Below are 27,888 nucleotides of genomic sequence, written 5' to 3'. Positions count from 1 at the left end.
TAAGAGGTTTGCCACGACACAAGTTCGAAAATGATCATTTATGTGTTGCGTGTGAGTGTTGAAAGCAATCAAAGAAGGGTCATCCTGTTATCATTCAAAAATCTATCTCTGAGCAGTTAGAACTTCTGCACATTGATCTGTGTGGACCCTTAATTGTAGAGAGTCTATATCACAAAAAATACATTCTTGTGATTGTGGATGATTTTAATAGGTTCACATGGGTCTCCTTCCTATGGCTCAAGTCAGAAATAGCCTCCGAACTCATCAACTTTATCAAAGGAATTGAAGTTCTCATCAAACTTCCAGTAAGGCGAATCCGAAGTGATAATGGTTCGGAGTTTACCAATGCCACTATTGAGAACTTCCTCATCAAGAAAGATATTGACTACAACCTCTCTACTCTATACACTCCACAACAGAACGGTGTAGTCAAACGACTCAGTAGAACACTTGTTGAAGCTGCTCGATCCATGCTTAACTTTGCAAATCTTCCACTCTATGTTTAGGCTAAAGTTGTTTCAACTGCATGCTTCACTCAAAATAGGAGTATTATCAATCGACGCCTAAATAAAACCTCGTGCGAAGCTATGAACGGTCGAAAGCCAAGTATATCTGTCATACCCCCAAACCAAGGATGGTGGAAACATCCGGGGGTGGAGAACTTATGTATAGTATCATAACAATGAGTATAATAGTGATCACAGTACAGACAACCAATCATAAATATAATCGAGAAGGTTACATGGTTTCAAGTGTTACATGTTTCAAAATCGATTACAATATGATGTCAAAAATAGTTTTTCAAATGCCATAGCGTTTGTCACACCCCCAAACCAGAACGGCAGAAACGTTTGGGGGCGGAGGACGTCATGCTCAGTATCATAACAATGCACAATATTAAAACAAGCAACAACATCATCCATTGCATTAATAATACAGTTAATACAAGTGTGTTCTGAATGTGTTTGTAAGACACCAAAAATAGAAATATCTATATATCAAAATAAAAGACGAGTCTTGAACATGCTCCGTCTTCTCAAAACCTGGTCCAATGTACCTATCTAATGGTGACCTGAGAATACAAGTTATTTTGAAAGAGTAGATCAGCATTTAAGCTGGTGAGTTCATAAGTATTTTAGTGTCAAATGTTTCCATAAGTTTGAAGAAAATGTTTGTAAGTGTTTGATGTAAATGTTTGTAAGTGTTTGATGTAAATGTTTGTATACTTCCTAGAAAATCCTATGTTTTCTACTAAAATGGAAAGTAGCCTCCTACCAAGAGTCGATTGTTTTGTATGTTTGTTATTTTGTAAAAGTGAGTGTTTCCCAAGTTCATGACTATCATTACTAGAAAATAGCTTACATTACCTTTTATGTGAGAATATCCCTATATGAATGTAATGGGAAAATGAAAGTGCACAGTAATGTTGTAAAAAGTAAATAATGAAGCACTAAATACCTTAAAACCAATTTGTTAATTAAGGTTAAAATGTGATGTGGTTATAACCATACTGATTGACGAGTATTTAACACGACGACCTACTGGCGTCGAAACTGATGTGACATTTGTCACCCCTTGGCTTGTCTGCCGGACTGTAGCTAACAGTTGGGATGTGGGATTGTCAAACCCATATATATTTATACACACAATGCCCGCTCTCCCTCCAGGAGACTCTGGTTACAAAACACGACATCACAAGTATATTGCTATGCCGTGAACTAGTGGTTTCACATTAAAGTTATCTTGTTCTTGCAAAAGGATGTATGTTCCTTTCTGTTCTAGTTATAGTATGTATCTTCCTGTTCTAGTTATAGTATTTTTGAACTGACTCATGTATGAACTAACTCATGTAATACTGATTCATGTAAGCTTCATTGTTCTAGAAATAGTAAGTAGTAATCCTCTAAACTATACCTATTATAGTTTACTAGTAAGTTCTGTAATTGAATAACTGATCATGTTTGTACACCTTTGCTACCCAAAGGTATTGAACTGATTGGGAGTACTTTTATATCTACATATATATACATAATATATAACCAAGATTTAAACAACATTCGGACAAACAACCGATACCCTAAGTCCACATCCAAACACGAAAAAGGAAATAAAGCGAATTATCAGTCCTAAGCCCTTTAAACCTTGTTTATATAACTATATCTATATAGATATGATTTTGAAAATATATAAGTTTAAAAGAGTTTTGTAAAACATTTAAAGAGTTTATCATATAAAAATAGTTTTAACCATTTGAATGATTATTGATGACTTAATGTCAGTTTATAAAGGAGTTGAAACAGTTTGTTTGGTAACACAGTTTTGAAGTATAAGGAATCTCTTGGTTTGATAGTTATAAATCACATGTGATTGATTATACAACTATATTGTTTTCTACTTGTATTCCCCCCATAAAAGCATTTAAAATCATTAAAAGGTAAATTTAGGGGTATGAACTCACCTGTAGTGAGTGATTCGAATGAAAGATCGATATAGGATGCTAAGTATGCCAAGTGAAGTCTCGAGCACAAATGGATCCTATTAAGCATATAATGACACATATATGTATATAATTAGTATATATAACAACTAACTTGCAAGGGAAACAACCTTAGGGACTGGTAAACACTCTTAATGGAGTGTTAGAATCACATATGATTGAATAAAGGAAGTTCATGGCCACACAGGGAAGTGTTCACGGCCTTAGGAGTGTTCACGACCAAGAACAATTGAAGTGTTCAAGGCCCAAGCTTGCTCTTAAGGAGGGTTTACGGCCATGGAAGGAGGGTTCACGGCCATACTTGCATTTATGAAGGGTTCACGACCCAATGAAGGGGTTCACGGTCGTGAACTCTTGATGATTCATGCTTAACAGGTGTTTGTTTCATGGGGATGCTAGTGTTTCTAATGGACAACAAGAAGATGAAAGAGGTACTCACTTATTGGAAGCCTTTAAGGTGTTCACGGCCCAAGATCAAGTATGTGTTCTTGGTGGAAAAGATGGTGATTCGAAGATCTAAGTGAAAAGTGTTGAATTCATGTATGAAATCAAAAGGCTGCATGTGAATAAGAAGAATAACTAGTAAAAAGTGGTGTATTACTTACGTATTTGAAGAGAAGGTAGGGTTTCCCTTGATGATAATTGAGAGAGTTTGAGAGTTCTTGGTTGGAAAAAGTGAGAAACAAGGAAATAGTGAAGGAAAACTATGAATACGGAGAGGGGTTCACGGCCAAACATGGGTTCACGGCCGTGAACCTAGTTTGTGGCCGTGAACATCCCTTGTTGATGTTCTTGGCTCGAATGCATTCCATAGATCAATTACTCACACTTCTTAGTATCTAATCCTAGGTGTACAAGGCTTAAAAACTCATAGAATAACCCTTAGCAAGGCTAAAAGGTAACATATACAATTCTGACTTTTGATCGAATTGGTTCACTTTACAAGATAGAAATTTTGGGTTGTCACATCGTTCCATCCTCAAAAGCTTGTAGTTACTTGATTTCATTGATTACCTGAGAATACAAGTAATTTTGAAAGAGTGTCAACAATTAAGTTGGTGAGTGCATAAGCTTTTTGTATGTATCATAGAAAAACCTTTCTTTGTGAGTGTAGTGTTTGTTTAAGAAAAATCCAATATTTTCCTAATAAAATGAATTGTAGTCTTAGTACCCAAAGACCGAGATGTATAAGTATATTTTCGATACTTATGATAGTGTATATAGTTTTATATAAATAAAACCCCTTTTGAATGTATGTAGTTTTAAATGAATAAAACCCCTTTTGAATGTAATAATTTCCACGTAAACTATATGTGTCGTTGTCTCCCACGTAAACTATAGCCTTGCAATTGACATAGTAGGCCTGTTACGACATTCTTCAGGCGTCAGAATGTTTTGACATTTGTCACCCCAGACCTGCCGGTCTAGCTGTTGCATGTAGCTAAGATGTGGGATTGCCAGTCCCAATATAGATCTATACACAAGTATGACGCTCTCCCTGCAGGAGACTAGGGTTATAATACAAGACTTTAAACAATATTCTTAGGAATATAATGACGTAAGAGTCTCACAACTTTGATTCAACTAGTTTACGTATTGTAATCATGAAAACCTTTTTGTAGCGTAATGGAAACTTCCTTAGTATGTTTGTATGTTAATGTACCATAAACTATACCTATTATAGTGTATCATGTGTATTTGTACTTGATGAAAATTCTTATGATAAATAACTACTTCTATTTCATGAAGGCAAACAAGCATGAAACGCGATTTTTATGTAGCTAAACATTGTTATACACTTTGCTCAACATGTTACAAAGTGTTAATGAATATACAAACTATTTTACTAGTTTAACATTTCTGTAACTGTTATTAGAAAAATAACAGAAAAATCACTATAAGTCGAAAACTTAATCCGTAACTATGAGAGTTTATAAAATGTGTCTAGTTTGTTCATTATTCTTTTCATGATTTTTAAATGTCTCTAACCAGTTTGAAAATGTCCATCTTCACAGACTGGTCTGAAATCATTTCAGAAATGTTAGGCTGCCTTGTAAAAATCGCCATAAATTGTAGAAAAATCGTATGTACGTTTTCAAGTAGTCATTTGAAAGGTATAAACCTTAACTATGTGCATATTAAACAGTTTTGAAAGACGTTAAGTTTAATTTGATCAAAACAGTTCGTGAATGAACCTTAACTTTTCTGTTGAAAGCTGTTGGTTGTATTAGAGTATGTTTTTGGTGTTGTAACCTGTATTGTCCCCCTTAAAACTTGAAGAAAACATAAAACGATAGGTGTATGAACTCACCTTTAGTGATTCCCTGAGATGAATGTTGAAGAAAAGAGGTTTCCAAGTCAAGAACACTTGGAGAATGCTTGAGGATTTGAAGATCCTAAGAACAAATATGACGATATTTGTATAAGGAATCCGTGATTTGAGTGAAGGAATGTAGAATATTCAAGAGTGGAAATGAAGAACTTACCAACAATGGAGGAAGAGCTCGTGACTTCCTGGAGTTCTTGGTTCCAGGGAGAAAATAGTTGAGAAGGAAAGAGAGAGAGAGAGAGAGAGTATTTGTTTTAAGAATGTGGTGAATGATTCTTTTGGGAGTGTGTGAGATATAGATCATTTAGGTGGATTTGGTGTAAGAGATATGATGGAGTGTTTGGGGATGTGTAGAAAAGGAAAATGATTTGACTAGGTAAAGTGTGAATAGTGACATAAAGTGGGTATGGTGTCATAGCTTCTTGGAAAAGTCAACAACTCTTAGATAATATCTTGTACAAAAGATATTACCTATAGTAAGGATTTCCTCAAAATATGATTAAAATATGAATTTTTGGGGTCTAATATGTTAAAATATGAGTTTAGGTGCAAATCCCCCGTCAAAATCATAAAAAACGAGCTTAAAAAGCGAAAGTCGTCGAAAACCGGGAAGGAGAGGCGAATCTGCGAAATTTCGAAGGTCAGAAGCGAAGGTCTCGGTCCATGAGGCTGAGAACCGAAGGTTCTCGGATAGGACCGAACCGAAGTGAGATGACCCGAAAGCAGTCGTAACCGAGAGCAACCTGGACCGAAAATGGGTCTCGAACTGAAGGTAAGTTGGACCGAAGGAAGCCTGAACCGAAGTAGGTGGGTCCGAACCGAAGGTGGGTTCGGTCCTTAAGGTGGTTCCGACCCATTTTGCTATTTTTCATAAAATTTCCCGTTTCGAGTGGTTTTTGACTAAGTTAAGGGTTGGGATGCCTCGGGTGTTTATAAAAAGTTAAATGAGATTTTGAGAGAGATTTGGCAGAGATTTGGGAGGGAGGGAGAGAGATAGAGCGAGAGAGATTGAGAGAGACTTTGTTTGTGACCTTCGTTAGTGTTTAGCCTAGTAATGCAAGGTTTGTAAACCTCATTATGCCTCTCTATGAGTGTTATACACCCCCGAAGGGTATGTAATAGTGTTTTATCGAGTCGTTACACCACTTACCCTGTTTAGGGTTTAGATTTCCTGAACATATGAATCCTCTAAATAATACTTTGTATTAACATCAAGAATTGTTCACTAGAATTTTTAAAGTAAGCCCTAACATACAAGAGCTAGTTGTGTGAACCGGTTTGACCCGTTGACTTTATTTGACTTTGACTTGACCAGAAATTGGCGGTTGTTACATCATCCCCACGTTAAAAGGAATTTCGTCCTGAAATTAGCGTTTCGACTGGAATTTCAAAAGTTGGCGAAAAGATACAGGTATTTTTGTTTCATCTGATCTTCGCGTTCCCAGGTGAAGTCGGGTCCGCGTTTAGCGTTCCATCGGACCTTCACAATGGGAATACGACTTTGTTTCGTTCATTTGATCTCACGATCCATGATTTCTACCGGTTCTTCTACGAAGTGGAGACTCTTGTCAATTTCAATTTTGTCAAGAGGGATGACAATAGTCTCATCGGATAAACACTTCTTTAAGTTGGACACATGAAAGGTAGGATGTACATTATTGAGTTCTTGTGGTAATCGAATCTTGTATGCTACCGGGCCAATCCTAGCGAGGATCTCGAACGACCCGATATACCTTGGATTGAGTTTCCCACGTTTTCCAAAATGTATCAACCCCTTCCAGGGTGAGACCTTTACCAAAACCCGATCTCCGACCTGGAATTCCAAAGGCTTCCGTCTGTTATCGGCATAGCTCTTTAGTCAGTCTCTAGAAGCTTTTAATCGTTCTCAAATTTGAACAATCTTCTCAGTCGTTTCTCTTATTATTTTCGGGCCAGTGAGAGTGTTATTAGGAACTTGACCCTTAGCTAGCTGCGTGTCTCCCACTTCAGCCCAACACAGCGGCGGTCTGCAGTTGCGACCATAAAGGGCTTCGAATGGCGCGATCTTGATGCTAGTGTGATAGCTGTTATTGTAGGAGAATTCGATAAGTGGTAAATGGGTATCCCATGCCTTACCAAAATCTATCACACAAGCTCCTAACATATCTTCTAGTGTTTGTATGGTTCTCTCACTCTGTCCGTCGGTTTGTGGGTGGTAGGCTGTACTCATGTCCAACCTAGTACCCAGAGATTTCTATATGGACTGCCAGAATCGTGAAGTGAATCTACTATCCCTGTCGGAGATAATAGATATTGGAACACCATGCAGTTGAACAACCTCTTTAATGTACGTTCTAGTCAATTTCTCCATCTTGTCGGTTTCTTTTATCAGCATAAAGTGCGCGGATTTGGTCAATCTGTCAACAATAACCCAAATGGTATCGAGACCACCCGTTGTCTTGGGTAATTTGGTGATGAAGTCCATGGTTACCCGCTCCCATTTCCAATCGGGTATCACTAGTTGTTGCAGTAAACCCGAAGGCTTTTGGTACTCTACCTTGACTTTGGCACAAGTCAGACACTTGCTCACATAGGTGGCGATGTCAGCTTTCATGTTCGGCCACCAATAAAGCTTCTTAAGGTCCAGATACATCTTGTCTGAATCGGGATGTACGGAATATCGAGTTTTGTACGCCTCGTTCATGAAGACGTCTCTGAACCCACCGAACTTTGGTGTCCAGACTCGATTCATGAGATAACGAGCTCCATCGTCCTTGACTTCCAGACTCTTTTCCATTCCTCGTAAAGCCTCTCCTGTCACATTTTCTGGTTTTAAAGCTTCCATTTGGGCTCTTTGATTTGTGTGGACAGGTGCGAATGGATTGTCATGGTTAACGACTTTACTCGGCGATCCGAGTATTCTTTTCGGCTTAGGGCGTCAGCTACTACATTGGCATTTCCTAGGTGATAACGAATCTCGCATTCGTAATCATTTAGTAGTTCTACCCAACGTCTCTGTCTCATATTAAGTTCTTTTTTTATTGAGGATATGATGGAGGCTTTTATGATCGGTAAAGATAGTGCATTTTGTGCCATAGAGGTAGTGCCTCCAGATCTTTAGGGCGAACACCAGTGCTCCTAGTTCGAGATCGTGAGTGGTGTAGTTGAATTCGTGCGTCTTAAGATGTCTCGAAGCATAGGCAATGACCTTTCCTCTTTGCATGAGTACACATCCAAGACCCTGATTTGAAGCATCACTGTAAACTACAAGGTCTTCAGTTCCTTCTGGGAGAGACAGGATCGGTGCGCTGCATATGGCTTGTTTTAAAGATTGAAAGGCAGCTTCTTGTTTGTCCTCCCAATTAAACACCACACCATTCTGAGTCAAGGTGGTGAGTGGTTTAGTGATCTTAGAGAAGTTTCGTATGAATCTTCGGTAGTAGCGAGCGAGGCCTAAGAATTGACAGATTTCTGTAGGAGTCCTCGATGCTGACCAGCTCTCAATCGCCTTTATTTTGGAAGGATCCACGTGTATCCCATCCTTGCTAATCACATGTCCGAGAAAGCCCACTTCTCGACTCCAAAATTCGCACTTTGAGAATTTTGCATATAACTTCTCCGCCCTTAGTGTCTCTAGTACTTGTCGTAGGTGTTGGTTGTGCTCTTCCTTGCTCCTTGAATAGATTATTATGTCGTCTATGAAGACAATCACCAACTTATCTAAGTAGGGCCGGCATACCCGGTTCATCAGGTCCATGAACACCGCAGGCACGTTTGTTAATCCGAAGGGCATCACTACAAACTCATAGTGACCGTACCGGGTTCTGAATGCCGTTTAAGAACATCTTCCTCCTGGACCCGTAGTTGGTGGTATCCCTACCTCAAATCGATTTTTGAGAAGTAAGTTGCTCCTTGGAGTTGGTCAAAAAGGTCGTCGATCTGGGGTAGAGGGTATCCGTTTTTGATGGTAAGCTTATTTAGCTCGCGGTATTCGGTGCCCATGCGGAACGATCCATCCTTCTTTTTCACAAACAAAACTGGTGTTCCCTAAGGCGAGAAGCTTGGTCTGATGAACCCTTTGCTTAGCAGTTCGTTTAGTTGGGTGGATAGTTCTTGCATCTCGGCTGGCGCTAGGCGGTATGGTGACTTAGCTACGGGGGTAGCTCGTGGGATTAAGTCGATTCGGAATTCGATATGTCGTGCAAGTGGTACACCTGGAAGGTCTTCTGGAAATACATCGGGGAAATCATAGAACTCCGGAATGTCTTTGATGTCCTTCACCTCTTGTTTCTTATCTACCACGTGGGCTAAGAAGGTGTGGTATTCCTTGCGAAGATACTTTTGGGCTTTGACGCAAGAGATGATTTGTAAGTGTGTGTTGGGTTTGTCACCGTAGATGACAAGGATTTCGCCATTCGGAAGATTAAGGCGAACGGCCCTTTCGTAACATAGAATTTCGGCACGATGAGAACTAAGCCAATACATACCAATGATGATGTCGAAGCTTTTTATTGTAATTGGCATTTAGTCGATCTGGAATGAATAGTTGTTTAGAGTGACGGTACACCCTGTGTATATGTCACTGGTGCATTCTACCTTTTCGTTTGCCATTTCTATGGTGTATGTGTCTTTTAGTGATTAGGGATTTTGTTTAAGTATGTGCTTGAATTTGTGGCTTACGAAACTCCTCTCCACTCCACTATCGAAAAGTATACATGCATATGAGTTATTGAGGAGAAACGTACCAGTAACCACTGTGGGCTCCTTGACTGCTTCCCCGTGTCCTATAGCCAGGACTCTTCCCACGCCACCGACATTAGCGTTTCGATACTTTGGGCAGTCTCTTTTGTTGTGCCCCGTTTCTCCACAACCGTAACAGGCTCAATTTGCTCCGGTATTGGCGGCTTGGGTGATTGGTTGAGCTGTTGCTTTACAGAAGCGAGCGGTATGCCCCTTTCTGTTGCAATTGTTGCAGTGCATTTCTCGACAAGCGCCGGTGTGGTGAAAGTTGCACTTGTTGCATCTGGGAAGGGTTCCAACATATTGCCTCAGTGGTGCTAGAGTGGTAGGAGTACTGGCAGCATCGACAGCAACAGTTTGTTGCTTCTTGGCGGGGTCCTGCGCCGGTTGTTACTTCTTGTTGTTCCATAATTTCCTTTTGTTGTTTCCCCCTAATGCTTGTTCCGGGGTGGTTGCCATAGTGTCATGGCTGGCCCTATGGTCGATGAGTTGTTGTGCCAACCCCTTGGCGCTGTCAAAAGTAGTTGGTCTTGAGGCCAACACGCTTCCTTGAATCTGGGGAGATAGTCCCCAGAGGTATCGTTCCACCTTCTTCTCTTCCGGGGTGACCATCGCGGGACAAAGGAGTGCTAGATCATTGAATCGGGCAGTATAAGCTGCAAGGTCAGAGCCTGTCATCTTGAGATTCCAGAGTTCTTGCTCTATTTTTTGCACTTCGCCCCTTGGGCAGTATTCTTTCAGCATCATCGTCTTTAAGTCTTCCCAGCTTATCGAGTTAGCTACTGCGAGTGTCAGTGACTTAACGTGGCCGTTCCAACAAGTAAGGGCCCTGCCGGTGAAGGTGCAAGTTGCAAATCTGACCTTGCTTGCTTCGGGGCATGCACAAATCTCGAAGACCGATTCTGTCTTATCGAACCATTGCATCAGAGTGATGACGCCCCCGCTTCCGTCGAAGGAATTGGGTTTTGCCATTAATGAAGTCCTTATAGGAACATTCCCTTGAACACCCCCGACTATCTCCCTGAGTAGAGTTAATAGTACCGCTCCCCGTCCTCCTAGTATCGTCAGTGCTGATTTGTGACATGGTAGCTGCCACTGCGGCTGTGACGAAAGCCTGGAAAACAACAGAATCGTACTGGGGAGGTGGCGGTGGTGGTGGATTTGTTTGTGTTCTGTTAACGTGTCTGGTAGATCTACGAGGTGGCCTCTGTCTGCCATAGAGTTTAAAGACGAAACAATGGTAAGTTTCCGATAGTGGTTATAAGTCGGGTATTCTAGAATTATGTTATCCCAGTTCTCTATATATTATGCTGTGACCTTATTGTATTTGCAAACAATCCATAATAGAAGTCTATATAAATAAACTTATGAATTTAGTAGTAATGACTTAAATGTAATTCTGTGACTTGTACCATACCTAATCCTCTCCTAAGATCACTTGATGTATACCAGTCGTGTGTAACTAAGGTTTAATAGGCTGTTGAAACTTAATGAGTCTTCCCTAAGTCGACAACCAAACAAGGAACAGGACCCAAGGCGGACTCACCATTTCTAAGTCGCTCGTCTCTTGATTACACATAACTTTGAGGTATACATTAAGTAATCTTAGAGTTACCATAAGCAAATCGTTTGTAATACCAAGTTATGAAATATAAGGTAAATACCCAATGAAATAAAATGCTTGCCAATTTCATTGATATAATTTAGTACATATTGTTAGGAAAATTTGACCTTATAGAAGGTCTACATTACACCAATATAAAGGGAAAATTTTGACATAACATAGACCCTTCGAATAGTCTTTTCACTTAATCGCAGGCTCGATCCTACATGCAGAAAAGAGTACCACCAACGCATACTCGTAAACCTAGTTTATAACAAAAATGTGAGTAGTGCTTGCGTGTGACATCAGTTGGTCCCTGCAAGGCGGCCATGTGTGCATGCATTGCCCTAACCTCTTCCCTATCCTCATCCGTTTGGCGTTCTGCTTCCATCAATCGCCTTTCCATCATGGCCTGACGCTCTCGATATTCTCGAATTTTGCTCCGGGCGGTGGTAACTTCCCTCTGTAGGGCCTCAGTGTGATCTCTAGTGCGATCGTGATCCTCATCTAAGTGACGAAGGAGGACTGCAGTGACCTCCGTGGTTGCACCAACCTCCAAAATCTGGTTGGCGGATGCCCTGGCCTACTGATCATGGCGAGCAATGCGGTGAACAATGACAGGGAGAACCATGTCTGCCGAGCCTCCTCTGTCGAGGTTGTAGAAACCTCTGTCTATTCCATAAGGAGGGCATTGGCCCTGTTCTCGGCTCCACAATCTTAGATTCACTCCCCATTGAGGCGTCGGGCACTGGAAGTCTCATCCAGGGGCATGAGCAGGGAGTGGATCGTAAACCTCGGGTTCCTCTTCGGAGTCCTCTTCTTGATCCTCTTCTTCTTCTTCTTCTGCGTCTTCTTCAGGGTCTTCTTCAGAATCTTCCTCAGGATCCTCCTCAATTATTTCTTCAGGTTCTTCCTCGATCCATCCATCGTTTCCCTGATTGGGGAAGTAGAGGTCTCCCGGTAGGTGAAATCCTGCCATGACGTCTGTGCGAGAATAGGGGTGTGAGAGATACGAAATGAATGTAGAAGGTCGTGTTATAGATCTACAAAATACTCATATAGTATTTTAGACTTTATGTTTGGTTCTTAGTGGTTTTCTTGTATGGGAAGTTTTTAGACTTTTTGCTCACCATGACCATCCTAAGTCTGATTACATACCCCAAGGCATACTCGTAGTGTCCAACTCATCATTTTACTTTTGTATTGCTCTAGTTATGACACTGACCTAGTATGTATGCATGTACTTTTACTTTTTATGAAAATATTTCTATATTTAAAAGTATGCTTGTACAAGAAAAATGTTTTTGTCAAAGTGTTTTAGTCCTATTGTATTTATAGTTGTATATCTTATGTGGTTAGATATAGTTAGTTCACTATAAACAATGCTCTGATACCAATCTGTCACACCCCCAAACCAAGGATGGCGGAAACGTCCCGGGGTGGAGGACTTCATGTATAGTATCAAAACAACGAGTATAATAGTGATCACAGTACATACAACCAATCATAAATATAATCGAGAAGGTTACGTGGTTTCAAGTGTTACATGTTTCAAAATCGATTACAATATGATGTCAAAAATAGTTTGTCAAACGTCGTAGCGTTCCATCCTCAAAAGCTTGTAGTTACTTGATTTCATTGATTACCTGAGAATACAAGTAATTTTGAAAGAGTGTCAACAATTAAGTTGGTGAGTGCATAAGCTTTTTGTATGTATGATAGAAAAACATTTCTTTGTGAGTGTAGTGTATGTTCAAGAAAAATACAATATTTTCCTTATAAAATGAATTGTAGTCTTCGTACCCAAAGACCGAGATGTACAAGTATATTTTCCATACTTATGATAGTGTATGTAGTTTTATATAAATAAAACCCCTTTTGAATGTATGTAGTTTTAAATGAATAAAACCCCTTTTGAATGTAATAATTTCCCCGTAAACTATATGTGTCATTGTCTCCCTATGTGAGTTATTATAACCTTGCAATTGACATAGTAGGCCTGTTACGACATTCTTCAGGTGTCAGAATGTTTTGACATTTGTCACCCCAGACCTGCCGGTCTAGCTCTTGCATGCAGCTAAGATGTGGGATTCTCAGTCCCAATATAGATCTATACACAAGTATGACGCTCTACCTGCAGGAGACTAGGGTTATAATACAGGACTTTAACCACTATTCTTAGGAATATAATGAAGTAAGTGTCTCACAACTTTGATTCAACGAGTTTACGTATTGTAATCATGAAAACCTTTTTGTAGTGTAATGGAAACTTCCTTAGTATGTTTGTATGTTAATGTACCATAAACTCTACCTATTATAGTTTATCATGTGTATTTGTACTTGATGAAAATTCTTATGATAAATAACTACTTCTATTTCATGAAGGCAAACAAGCATGACACGCGATTTTTATGTAGCTAAACATTGTTATACACTTTGCTCAACATGTTACAAAGTGTTAATGAATATACAAACTATTTTACTAGTATAACATTTCTGTAACTGGTATTAGAAAAATCACAGAAAAATCACTATAAGTCGAAAACTGAATCCATAAACTCTGAGAGTGTAGAAAATGTGTCTAGTTTGTTCATAATTTTTTTCATGATTTTTAGAGGTTTCTAACCAGTGTGAAAATGTCCATCTTCACAGACTGGTCCGAAATAATTTCAAAAATGTTAGGCTGTCTTGTAAAAATTGCCATAAATTGTAGAAAAATCGTATGAACATTTTCAAGTAGTAATTTGAAAGGTATAAACGTTAACTATTTGCATATTAAACAGTTTTGAAAGACGTTAGTTTAATTTGATCAAAACAGTTTGTGAATGAACCTTAACTTTTCTGTTGAAAGCTGTTGGTTGTATTAGAGTATGTTTTTGGTGTTGTAACTTGTATTCTCCCCCTTAAAACTTGAAGAAAACATAAAAGGATAGGGGTATAAACTCACCTTGACTGATTCCATGAGATGGATGTTGAAGAAAAGTGGTTTCCAAGTCAAGAACACTTGGAGAATGCTTCAGGATTTGAAGATCCTAAGAACAAATATGACAATATTTGTATAAGAAATCCTTGATTTGAGTGAAGGAGTGTAGAATATTCAAGATTGGAAATGAAGAACTTACCAACAATGGAGGAAGAGCTCGTGACTTCCTGGAGTTCTTGGTTAGAGGGAGACAATAATTGAGAAGGAAAGAGAGAGAGAGAGAGAGAGAGAGAGAGAGTATTTATTTTAAGAATGTGGTTAATGATTCTTTTGGGAGTGTCTGAGATATAGATCTTTTAGGTGGATTTTGTGTAAGAGATATGATGGAGTGTTTGGGGATGTGTAGAAAAGGACAATCATTTGACTAGGTAAAGTGTGAATAGTGACATAAAGTGGGTATGGTGTCATAGCTTCTTGGAAAAGTCAACAACTCTTAGATAATATCTTGTACAAAAGATATTACCTATAGTAAGGATTTCCTCAAAATATGATTAAAATATGAATTTGTGGGGTCTAATATGTTAAAATATGAGTTTGGGTGAAAATCCCCCGTCAAAATCATAAAAAACGAGCTTAAAAAGCAAAAATGGTCGAAAACCGGGAAGGAGAGGCGAGTCTGCGAAGTTCCGAAGGTCAGAAGCAAAGGTCTCGGTCCATGAGGCTGAGAACCGAAGGTTCTCGGATAGGACCGAACCGAAGTGAGATGACCCGAAAGTAGTCGGAACCGAGAGCAAACTGGACCGAAAATGGGTCTCGGACAGAAGGTAAGCTGGACCGAAGGAAGCCTGAACCGAAGTATGTGGGTACGAACCGAAGGTGGGTTCAGTCCTAAGTAGGTTCGATCCTTAAGGTGGTTTCGGCCCATTTTGCTATTTTTCATAAAATCTTCCCGTTTCGAGTGGTTTTTGACTAAGTTAAGGATCGGGATGCCTCGGGTGTTTATAAAAAGTTAAAAGAGATTTTGAGAGAGATTTGGGAGAGATTTGTGAGAGATTTGGGAGAGAGAGAGAGAGAGAGAGAGAGAGCGAGAGAGATTGAGAGAGACTTTGTTTGTGACCTTCGTTTGTGTTTAGCCTTGTAATGCAAGGTTTGTAAACCTCATTATGCCTCGCTATGAGTGTTATACGCCCGAAGGGTATGTAATAGTGTTTTGTCGAGTCGTTACACCACTTACCCTGTTTAGGGTTTAGATTTCCTGAACATATGAAACCTCTAAATGATACTTTGTATTAACATCAAGAATTGTTCACTAGAATTTTTAAAGTAAGCCCTAACATACAAGAGCTAGTTGAGTGAACCGGATTGACCTGTTGACTTTTTTGATTTTAACTTGACCAGAAATTGGCGGTTGTCACAATATCTTTTCTTCACGTTTTTGGATGTAGATGCTTCATCAAAAACAACCGCGATCTGCTTACAAAGTTTCAACCTAAAGCCGATGAAGCAATATTTCTTGGGTACTCTGCCAAATCAAAGGCTTACCGAGTTCTTAATCGGCGAACACGAGTTCTAGAAGAAAGCTTTGATGTCACCTTTGATGAAAAAATTTGTTCAGAATTCTGGCCCAACCCATGTCACAAATCACATCATGGAGTCCGATGCCCCAGCACCAGGATGTCCGAATCAGCAAACAATTTATGAAGTTGACTTTGAAACCTTGTTCGGACCTTCAGAAACAGCTCTTGATTCGGAATCTCGAACGAGACAAACCTCATCAACCCAAGCTTTTGTTTCCCAAAATGTTTCAGGTCCGACACCCAGTTTTCCTCCATTTGATTCCGCATCATTTCAACCTTCTCAAGTTGAGGGGGAGAATGGTCAACCTTCTCTTGAATCAAATGTAGATGGATTCCAAGATGCAGCTGATCAATTTTCTGAATTTGATCCTCTTATCAACAATCATGATGATGTAAATTTCTTTGATTTCCCACCTGAGGACGACGTAAATGTGTCCAGTTCAGAAGTTTAGGGGGAGCATCATCCTCACGTTCAAATTATTCAGGGGGAGCAACACAACCCCATTGTTGATATAGGATCCTCCGCTGCATAAGAGCTTCCGAGACTACACATTTGGACGAAGGATCATCCTCCGAACCAAGTTATTGGAAATCCAAAAGCCAGTGTACAAACTCGTTCTGCCACAAGTGTTCAACATGAATGTCATTTCTCGACATTTATCTCAATGGTTGAACCCAAATCCATCAAAGAAGCATTAGAACATGTTGATTGGATTACAGCCATGCAGGAAGAATTGGCAGAATTCGATAGAAATGAAGTATGTAATTTCATCCCTCCTCCTTAGAATCATCCTATTGTTGGTACTAGATGGGTGTTTCGGAACAAACTAGACGACGCAGGAGTTATCAATCGGAATAAAGCAAGATTGGTGGACAAGGGATTCACACAGAACGAAGGGCTTGACTACGATGAGACCTTTGCTCCTGTTGCCCGTCTTGAAGCCATCATAACCTTTCTTTCTTATGCTGCTAACAAAGGCTTTAAGGTTTACTAGATGGATGTCAAAAGTGCTTTTTTAAATGGTGAACTTAATACTGAAGTATATCTCCAACAGCCTCCGGGTTTTGTCAATCTCTCATATCCGATCTACTGCTACAAACTCTGAAAAGCTATTTATGGCCTCAAGCAACCTCCTCGCGCCTGGTATGAGACTCTCACCGACTTCCTTAAGCGTTCTGGTTTTCAAAGAGGTATTCTCGATACTACCCTGTGTTCAAAGGTCAAATGGAAAACATCTCATGCTTATCCAGATTTATGTTGACGATATCATTTTTGGATCCACGGATTCATCAATGGTTGCTGACTTTGCCAAACTGATGGTCAATGGATTACAAATGAGTATGAATCGTGAAATGAGTTTCTTCCTTGGTATCTAAATTAAACAATCCAATCGAGGAATCTTTATTCACCAAGAAAAGTACATCTCAGAACTTCTCAAGGAATATTAAATGGACACCTGTGCCTCGGCAAACGTACCTATGGGTTTCGGACGCAAAATCTTTTCGGACCCTTCAGGTGTTGTTGTTGATGAAAAAAAGTATAGAGGAATGATTGGATCACTACTCTACCTTACAACAAGTCATCCGGATATCATGTTTTCAACATGTTTATGTGCTAGATTTCAAGTTAATCCAAAGATGTCTCATCTCTTGGTTGTAAAGCAAATATTCCGATATCTCAAAGGTACAAAGAGTCTCAAAATCTGGTACCCAAGAAATGAGAGTTTCCTCCTTCAAGTATATTCCGATTCGAACTATGGCGGTCTTCAATTTGACAGAAAAAGTACATCTGGTGGCTGTCAATTTTTGGGTGGTCGTTTGGTTAGCTGGTCATCTAAGAAACAGAACTGCATTCCACTCTCAACAGCTGAAGCGAAATAGATTGATGCTACTAGCTGCACATCTCAAGTTCTTTGGATGAAATCACATCTCTTGGACTATGGTTACCGGTTTCAACAAATCACAATCTATTGTGATTCGCAAAGTGTCATTGCCATTTCACACAATCCAATTCAACATGTAAGGGTGCAAAGTCACTATTGGATGTTATGAGGGATTACTCCTTTGATTGTGCATAATGATTTGTCTTTCCTGTATAAGGAAGTGAGTGACACTCATTTTATCGAATGAACGTTTTGAGAGATTAGTTTAGAGAGAGAATTTGCAAAACCCATTTTGTACTCTTTCTATGAAACTAATGAGAGCTTAAAGGAATTATTTAGATCTTGTGTTCATGTTCTTGATTTTACTTGATGATTCAGTAAATCATTCTTAATTCCGCACATGCCATCATAATCAACACCACTACAATTGGTATCAGAGCGGGTGTTCTTGATTGGATCAAGAATTAATCCTTGACGACTTTCTTGATTTGGTGATTCTTCATGTTCTTATTGATCTTCGTGTTTAGAGACTGTTTTGTGTTCTAGATATCAAATTTTTCCTTGATTTGATCCATAATTCGACTTTCTCTCTCTAGAATACTTGTTTCTATCACTTTCTCTCTCTAGAAAACCCATTCGAAATCACTTTCTCTCTCTAGAAATCTTCAAGTTTTTGTGATCATGGTGAATTTTCCTTACAATTCTTGGATTATGATCGTTGAAGATATCAAATACAAACTCAATAAAGATCAATATTATGGGTTGGTGTTAAACAAGTTGATATATTGGGGAACTATGGTTTCTTATGGAGGATTGAAGGATGATCATGGAAGCTTGATATTTCAACCACTTTGTGAGATCAAATGGTTGGCTGATATTACATTGTCCATATCAACACGTAGTAGTGATAAGAATGGAGAAGAAAAATATTTGTTCAAAAAGAAATATGTTTCTCTTATTGAAGACCCAAATGATCTTCGTGCTCTTAAGTTTGTTGAAGTTCAAGACAATGGAGTTCAATGTTATGTTCTTGATGTTCTTGAAGTTCATGATAAGAAGATTCAAGTTGATTCTCATGATGAAAAAGTTTTTTGCTCGATTGGAGTCCAAACCGATGATATTTTATGTTCTTGTGATTCGTTTGAAGGAATGATTCGTTATCGGAAGCCGGTGATCCAAGAAATTCACAAATATCAAACTCCAAAAGATTTGATTCAAACTCAAGAAGTTGTGGAAAGTGGGTTTGTTCATGGAGTCAAGTCTTCAAGATGCAAAAAGATGACAAAGAAAAAGAAGAAGAAGATTAAAAGGAAGAACAAGCGGGTTTATTCACAAACATCGTCAAATGTTGTTGGGAAATCGAAATCCGTGAAGCAAATTTGGGTTCCAAAGCAACAATCTCCAAATGTTGCATTGAATTTGAAGTCAAAACCCAAAAGTGTTGGTGGATCTTTTGAAGATGTTCTTGGTTTGACGAAGAACACGAAGAACACAAAGAACGAGTTGTACAACACGCATCGTGGGTGGTATAATGTTCAAATTGGAGATTTTCTCGTTTCGACAAAAGAACCAAGATCTTTCAAATTTGATTCGTTCATTGCAAATGGATCTCAATTCGTCAAAAATGTATCTCAAATTCTTAAATGGATTCCAAAACGTCCATGATTTCGATTCGTACTTTGCGTTTTTCAATTTTTGATCGATTTACCTCATTGGATCTAATTCGTTTCAACCCCATAGTTGATCCAATTATTTTTGTTTAGATCAAAATTCCAAAATCAAAATCATATTCTCATATTTTTTTAAAATTCGAAATCAATTTTTTTGAAACAGTTACTGTTCATGTGATACATCTTTTGAAACCCAACCCAACTACGATTTTCTTTATTGTTCATCTAACTTCTTTGTTTGGGCCCAATCCACCAATCTAATAATTCGTTAATGTTCACAAGTTTATAAGCCCAAATCAAATCCTGTTGATATTCATACAAACCCGATTCGTATCTTACACCGTTCAATTTTGGGTGTATAAGATGTATAAAAGTCAAAATTTGACTTTGATGGTCGATACTCGATTCGTACGAATTTGAAACTAGAATCAAACTTAGTTTTTGTTACCGATTCTTGGAGTCGTATCTGATTCAAGTCGTTTTTGATGATTTCGATTTTGACCGGTTCTTGAGTTCGTAATCAAATCTTTGATTCAAGTTCTTGTTCTTCACTGATTAACTGTTCTTGTCGATCTCTGATTTTGGAATGAAGTTACAATAGAATTCGACAGTTGAAGAATCGATTGAAATCGATGTTTGATTTAACATGTCTGGTATCGATTCTCGATTAGAAAGAAGAACAAGAATGAAAACTTTGATTGTGATGTTACGAAGTCGATTAAATTGTAGAGTCAACTCAAAAGTCAAAGTTAGATGGAATGTTCGATTATCATTTTGTAGACCGAATTCGATTTATGATGTTGTGATTTTGGTTTGATAATTGAATGGCTGAAGGACTGGATAACGAAGATTTTGGGTGGGTAAATGAAAAACAAAGAATCAAAGAATCGATAGTCGATAGTCGTGATTTTGATTGATGATTTTGGAGTGGCGAATCAAAGCTTAGGATCGAACTGGGTTAAGCATTGATTTTGCTGTTAATCAAGAACTGATAACGAATAATGAATGGTCCTTTTATTTCGAAATCAGGTTCAATTGGTATTGATTTGGTTTGATGACTGAAAAACGACGGTTCGATTTTGGGGTGATGTGTTTGTTTGTGAATGAAATCGCTGAATCATTTTGAGTTGGAGTCAAAATCTCTTTGGTTTGATTTTGAGTCGATTTCTTCATTCTCATCTATAGTTGTGGGTTGACGATATGTGATGATTTTGGGGTCTGTCAATGATCGATGGTTAATAGTTTGCAAAACGAAGATTTTGATTTCGAAGCTTTTGGGAATGGTCGACTTTCATGAATAGATTGTTGATGTGAAGAAAAAGCGAGGTCTGAAATTTCGAAAGTTTGAGTCTATGTTCGTTAGTTTGGGATCTGTTAGATTTTGGAGTCAGATTGTTTGGAATCGATGATAGTCGATGTATTTGGATTCGAAATGGGAGCATCGATAGTTTAATTTTGAAAATCGTCGACATGACGAATTCGCTTTTGACGATTCGTGTAGGAGAAAGCGAAGTCTTGGGATTGAACAATTTCGTTAGTAGCTCAAGATGTTAACTTGGAAACGAAATCAGTTTTGCATTGGTTTTTTGATGACGAACAGATGATTTTGGAAGAACTGTAAGAACGAATTTTGGAACTGAGACGTATTAACGAAGATTTAGAGTTGATCTTCGAAGACGGGACTTGGATTCGTTGATCGGTTTTGGTTTTGATGATAATTTCGAAGGTTTTGGCATCCAAATTCGTGATTGAAACTAACAAAGGGGAGAGAGAAAATGGGCAGATGAAGTTTCATACGAAGAGGAGAGAGAAAATGGGCAGATGAAGTTTCGTACGAAGGGGAGAGAGAAAAACTTTCGTACGTTTGAAACGAATTGGGGAAGAAGAATCAAAATTTTCGACTTTAGCCCTTAAAGTTTTGACTGTTTGTCACCTTTTTCAAATTTCAATTTTTGAGGCAAAGTTTCGTTAGTTTGAAAAAGTATTGGAGAATTTTCGTAGATGGTCCCTGAAGTTTCGACAGTTTGACACATATCAAAAAATTTCGACAATTTGGAACATGTTTTCGACAATTTTGAAGACTTATGCAGGATTTTCGAAAAGAGTACCTGAAGTTTCGAAAGTTTGACAGTTTTTGCCCAATTTCGAAAAAGGACTGTTTTTGCTGAGAAGTTGAAGAAAATGCATTTCTGGTCCCTGTAGTTTGTGCGAATTTACGCTTTATGCCCAGTTTCGTAAATGGGATAGAGTTTCGCATATTAGGCTGGTTTTGGCACAATGGGTCCCTGCAAGTTTCAGAAAGTGACAATTTCTACCCGGTTTTTGAAAAATCTTGCAACTTTCACTCAAAAAGTCAAAAAATTTCATAAATTGGAAATTTTTTGTGGCTTTTTCGTGATTGTTTTTCCGTGCAAGATTTTTGGTGTTTCATTTTTGGCACACTTCAAGGGGGATTATCGTGAAGTTCATTCCTCGAGCGCTTCTCACCCTTAATGGGTTTTATAATCATTTTTTGATTATAAAAAGGGGGAGAATGATGGGTATGCGAAGCGGATCTTTCATTTGCGGATTTGAAGACCGGTGTTTACTTCGAGGGGGAGTTTGGTCTTGATCGTGCGTGCTCGTTGGAGATTGAAGCCGGACATCCAATCCTAACTTTGAGGGGGAGAATGTAAGGGTGCAAAGTCACTCTTGGATGTTATGAGGGCTTACTCCTTTGATTGTGCATAATGAGTTGTCTTTCCTTTATAAGGAAGTGAGTGACACTCATTTTATCGAATGAACATTTTGAGAGATTAGTTTAGAGAGAGAATTTGCAAAACCCATTTTGTACTCTTTCTATGAAACTAATGAGATCTTAAAAGAATTATTTAGATCTTGTGTTCATGTTCTTGATTTTACTTGATGATTCACTAAATCATTCTTAATTCCACACATGCCATCATAATCAACACCACTACACAACACCCTATGACGAAGAACATCGATATACGGTACCATTTCATTAAATATCATGTTTTAATTGGTGACATCAAACTTGTTTTTGTTCCATCTGACGATGAGATTGCTGGTGACTTTACCAAGGCATTACACAAAACCAAATTCAATGGTTTTCTGAACAAAAGGGGTATGATGATGTTTGATCCTCCGTTCTTTTAAGAGTTTTGTACTCTCTGATGGAAACAGTAGAAAGTACAATTGTTCCGAAGTTAAATTTTTACTCGTCTCGGAACTGTTGCCTCTCGGAATAAATAGGATAATTTTACGTGTATTTTTGACTAACCACCTCTTGTAGTTCTAAGCTGTACAACTCACTTCATCATATTGTGTTCTTGACCAATATAGTCACATTGGTATTAATCGCACCTCGGAACTTACTTCATAAGTATAATAAGAAGATCATCTTCGAATTCAAGTCTGGAACGGTATTGAACTTTCATCTCATTCTATGTCCAAGATCAGATCTTTCTTGTCTCAGAGTCTCAAAATCTGTTTAACATAAGTCCACTGAGATCTTCCTATCTTTTACCTCTGATATTCAGTCCGAGTCTGTGAAATCTCGTACTCTATATTATGTACAAAAATTTTCATTCTATCCTTGCAAGTATCTTAAGTCTGCTCATTTTGGAACCTTTGTGCTTCGAGATCATCACATAAGCTCATCTCGGACCCCTAGTGCTCAGAGATCACTTCATAAACTCATCTCGAACCTTTTTCAAGTTCTGAGACCACCTCACAAATTCATCTCGAATTTTACCTGGTTAGAGATTCATTTTCAAAACGCCTCGGAATCTTATGGATCCGAAATCAATTCTTTGAGGAGAAGTTCAAAAGGTTTTCATCATTTTGTTTCAAAACGTTTTTCTCTTAAATAACTCAAACGGTTACTTTTTAATGATGATTATCTCTTAATCCTAGAAATCTGCACCCTTTTGTGCACGTCTCTGTAAAAAGCAAACATCCCATCAGTTGTGTGACAGTTTCCCTTTTACACGTAAAGTTAGTGGTTACTTTAGTCTTCGCATGTAAACTCAATCCAAAATTGACAACACATTTAATGCGAACCGTTTCCAAATCCGGGTTTCATCATTACTTTTCTAACCCGACCCATCCTTTCCTGAACCTATAAAAGAACCCCAAAACCTCTTTTACCCGTTATGCTCCTATAACCCTCATATTTCTTTCTCTCTGCTAAAGTGTTATTCAAAGCTTCAAAACCTGCAATAATGGTTTCCTTACAATTTGTTCCTAAAGTTTCTAAATCCTCTCCAAAGAAGAAGTATTCCAAAGGGTCTGCCTCGTCCTTGTCGACTGAACCCTTCCTAAGGGATACGACTCAACTCTTCTCTCTGGACCCCATGGACTACGACGAGTCCACCCGGGTCATAATTGAGTTTATCGGTCATCACCCCATCTCAGTTCCACTCACAAAAGTTCCACACCCACCGATTCCTCTTCGTCTGCTTCACACAACTTTTGATTGTATCAAGATTGAGAATGATGTTCTTGAGACAAGAATAATAGGTGATCGCATTGTGCCTGTTCACAAGTCCACGTTCTTGAAAGAGATTGGAATTATGGAAAACCCTAAAGGCTTCAAGGTCCAAGAACCATCCGCTGAAGAGTTACAGATGTTTCTTAATCATATTGGGTATACTGAAGAGTTTAAGGCAAAGAAGTTCAAGAAATCTGCTGTTTCAGGCCTTTTGATAGTCCACATGCATTTCATTCTTGGAGGTCTGTCTGGGAAGCATGGAGGTACAGACACTCTCATCAAGGATTGGCTTTATGTTGTGTATAATAGTTTCTCTAGGAAGAACAACGTTGTTGATCTCACGGAAGTCTTGTGGCAAGACTTTCAAAAGTTTGCCATCAATCGCAAGCCTCACGAGATTTTGAGTTCGAGATTTTGGGCTCTGACCATCCAACAACTGTACCGTGAAATAAGTGAACCAATTCCTATGGATATGATTCCGAAAGAGATATTTCTTTCTGTTAAAACTATCAAGTCTTATCGCCTTCCGGTCTAAACATCTTTCGGACCCATTAGGCGATTCTCGGAACACATGCTAGCCACCCTACCTTCCGAGTCCATTCATTTAAAACAACATTTGGAGACTTCGATTGTGTATAGCCCTACATAATCCACCCGTGTCTCCATTGAGCCTATATCGGATGTGGCCAAGGTTGTTCCATCTGGTGGTAAGAAAAAGAAATCTGCCAAACGCAAGGCCTCTCCTTCTAAACCCAAAGCCAGAAAGAGAACCAAAGTCGATTCTTCCCCTCAACAGGAAGGAACAAAAGACATTCTAGATAACTCTGGCCATCCTCTTACCCCTCCTACCCACTCCTCCAAAGTACCCTTCAGAGTTTCAAAATCACAATCACACACTCACGGGGAGTCTCCACATAATCCACCCTCGCCTTCCCAACAAGGTGTTACTGGTGTTGAACAAAGTTCCTTGCACCCCCATGGAACAAACACATGAGTCAATTTCTAAAACCCCATTCTTTCATCACAAGCATGATCCGAGATCCCTGTCTTGAACCCTAAGCATTCCGAAGCAGGAACTGTCCCTCCTACCTTGGATGCCACAACTGGTCTGATACCCGGTAAGGGTACAGGATGACCAGGTGCTAATGATCCTCTTTGGGAAGATTTTGTTAGCAGGGCACATACGAGGCATCTTGAACTTACCAGACCTCAAGTTGAAGCAACTCTTATCTCGATGACAAACAGGGCCATCCAGAACAACTTGCCCTTTGTTACTCCAACTGATGAAATCACAAATTTAGAGTTCGCCTCCGCAGAAACACCAGATAACATTGTCCTTGACAATCCTCCCAAGACTCAACACCATGATGCTTTGTACCCCAATCCTGATGAAGAACTTTCAGATGAAGTTTTGTTCAATGATGATAGTACTTCGATTGTTGCTCAATGTAACATCCGGATTTCCAGGTATTATGCTTGATCATTTATTTATGAGTAAAAGAGAGGGACTCAATGAGTTGATGCGTAGACTCGTCGAGTAGGACCGTGATTGCTGACTGGATTAATGAACGGACTCGACGAGTCGCAAAGGGTGGACTCGACGAGTCCGCGCTGTAAATTGAAACCCTAATTTTCGGGGTCTGTGCCCTATTTAAAGGCCTTTATGGTCTCCATTTGCGGCCACTTCACCCCTGAGAAACCCTAGAGAGCAGAGAGATTGTTTGTGGTGCTAGAGGAAGGCTAATTCACCCCTGAGAAACCCTAGAGAGCAGAGAGATCGTTTGTGTGTTTTAGCAAGAAGGAAGGAGGTAGGGCATGCGTGTTGGACTTTGGAGGAAGTTGGGACACGTATCTGCCGTTGGCTGAGTTTTCTTATAACAACAGCCACCATTCGAGTATTGGTATGACTCCCTTCGAGTTGTTGTACGGGCGGAGATGTCGGACTCCCATTTGTTGGGGAGAGGTAGGGCAGCGCGTGATGGGTAGCACTGAAATAGTGCTTCAGACAACTGAGCAGAAACAGCACGTCAGGCAGATGTTGTTGATAGCTCAGAGTCGCCAGAAGAGTTATGCGGATAGGCGACGATCCGAGCTTGAGTTCCAGGTGGGAGACTTCGTACTCCTGAAAGTGTCTCCTTGGAAAGGAGTGATTCGATTCAGGAAGAGGGGCAAGCTGGGGCCCCGGTATATTGGGTCGTTCAGGGTGACCACGAGGGTGGGCAGGGTAGCATATCGGTTGGAGCTACCTGCAGAGTTGAGCCAGATTCATGATACATTCCACGTGTCTCAGTTGAGGAAGTGTATAGCCGACGAGTCGGCGGTGGTGCCGCTGGAGGATATTTAGGTGGATGCGAGCATGAATTATGCTGAGAGGCCAATCGCGATCTGGGATCGAAAGATCAAGGTTATGAGGAACAAGGAGGTGTCCATGGTTCAGATCCAGTGGCAACATCGTAGAGGGTCCGAGCTGACTTGGGAGCCGGAATTGGAGATGCGGTAGCAGCATCCAGAGTTATTTGCGGAGCAAGACTTTGAGGGCGAAGTCTGATTCTAGTGGGGGAGAATTGTAACATCTGGATTTATGAGTAAAAGAGAGGGACTCGACGAGTTGAGGTGTAGACTCGTCGAGTAGGACCGTGATTGCTGACTGGATTAATGAACGGACTCGACGAGTCGGAAAGGGTGGACTCGACGAGTCCGCGCTGTAAATTGAAACCCTAATTCTCGGGGCTGTGCCCTATTTAAAGGCCTTTATGGCCTCCATTTGCGGCCACTTCACCCCTGAGAAACCCAAGAGAGCAGAGAGATCGTTTGTGGTGCAAGAGGAAGGCTAATTCACCATTTTTAGTGTGTTTTAGCAAGAAGGAAGGAGGTAGAACAAGCTTTGCAGGTTAAGGAGCTTGGATCCACTTCTATTTGATTAGAGGAAGCTGTTGGAGGTAACAATCTGTGCCATTCTCGTGTTTATTATGATTCTAGTGAAATTTAGGGTTTTCTTTATGCCTCTTTTAGTTGAATCTTGAGTATGTGAGGTCCCTAGGCGAGTTGGTTCATAGATATGGACCTTAAGAGGTCCAGAGAGTCCTTACTACTCTGCTTTATGCCATACCTTTTGAGTTATGAGCCTAGGAGGTCATTTTAGGGAGTATTTCACCAAAAGAAGCTTTGAGTGTGTTGCATGTGTACCAAGATTCGACCTTTACGTGATTATCAGGCTTGGGAAGGTCAGATCTATAGATTAGAGAAGCAGATCTGACCTTAGAAGGTCATTTGAGTATGAACATGGAAGCAACTCGCCGAGTTCATAAGTGGACTCGAGGAGTCGAGTCGGGGTTGCCCCGCGATTCGTGACAGGAGGAACCCGTCGAGTGGAAGGATGAATCGATGAGCCAAGAGAGGCTAGAAGGATTCAGAGGACCCGCATGGACTCGCCGAGTCGCCCATGTGCACTCGACGAGTCGGGTCAAAGTTTGACCGTTGACTTTCATTGACTTTTAGGGTTTTGGTCAACATTTGGACTTTTGGGTCAAGGAGGGGTAAAATGGTCTTTTACCCTTCTGAGGGATTGTAGAAGGGGATTTAATCTAGTCTTTGAGAGCCATTATTTATTTAAGGATATTGTGTATGTGATTAGGCGGGGGCTAGATCAGTATATTCGTATGCGAGATCATCCGAGATACCCAAGGTGAGTCTTCTCACTATATATTACCTAGAGTGGTATTTATGTGTAGACCGGAGGGTCTTGTATGCTATGTGTATATATGAGATTATGTGCATTCTGTTATATGTATGCTATGTATTGAATAGACCGGGCCGGAGGGCCCAACGATATAGACCGGACCGAAGGGTCCAACGACACAGACTAGACCGAAGGGTCCGACGATCTATGACCGGACCAGAGGGTCCAACAAGCTACGGGACTGGAGGGTCCCGTTGAGACACATCGATCGGAGGGTCGTACTATAGCCTAGAGTGACGTATATGTTGTATGTGGTATTTTGGGGAACTCACTAAGCATTTATGCTTACCGTGTTGTGTGTTATGTGTTTCAGGTACCAGTGAGGATCGCGGGAAGGCGCCGGCATGATCAGTACACACTCATAGTGATTATGTTGAAATTCTGGGAATTGTTTTGTGATGATGACATTGGATACATTATGTTTTGATATTGTTTTATGATTAAAAGTATGAT

Source organism: Lactuca virosa, chromosome 5, assembly GCF_052849685.1.
Source record: "Lactuca virosa cultivar CGN04683 chromosome 5, Lactuca_virosa_CGN04683_v6, whole genome shotgun sequence".
NCBI classification, from domain to species: Eukaryota; Viridiplantae; Streptophyta; class Magnoliopsida; order Asterales; family Asteraceae; genus Lactuca; species Lactuca virosa.
The sequence above is the reverse complement of the archived record's forward strand: the minus strand, read 5'-3'. Positions refer to the sequence as shown.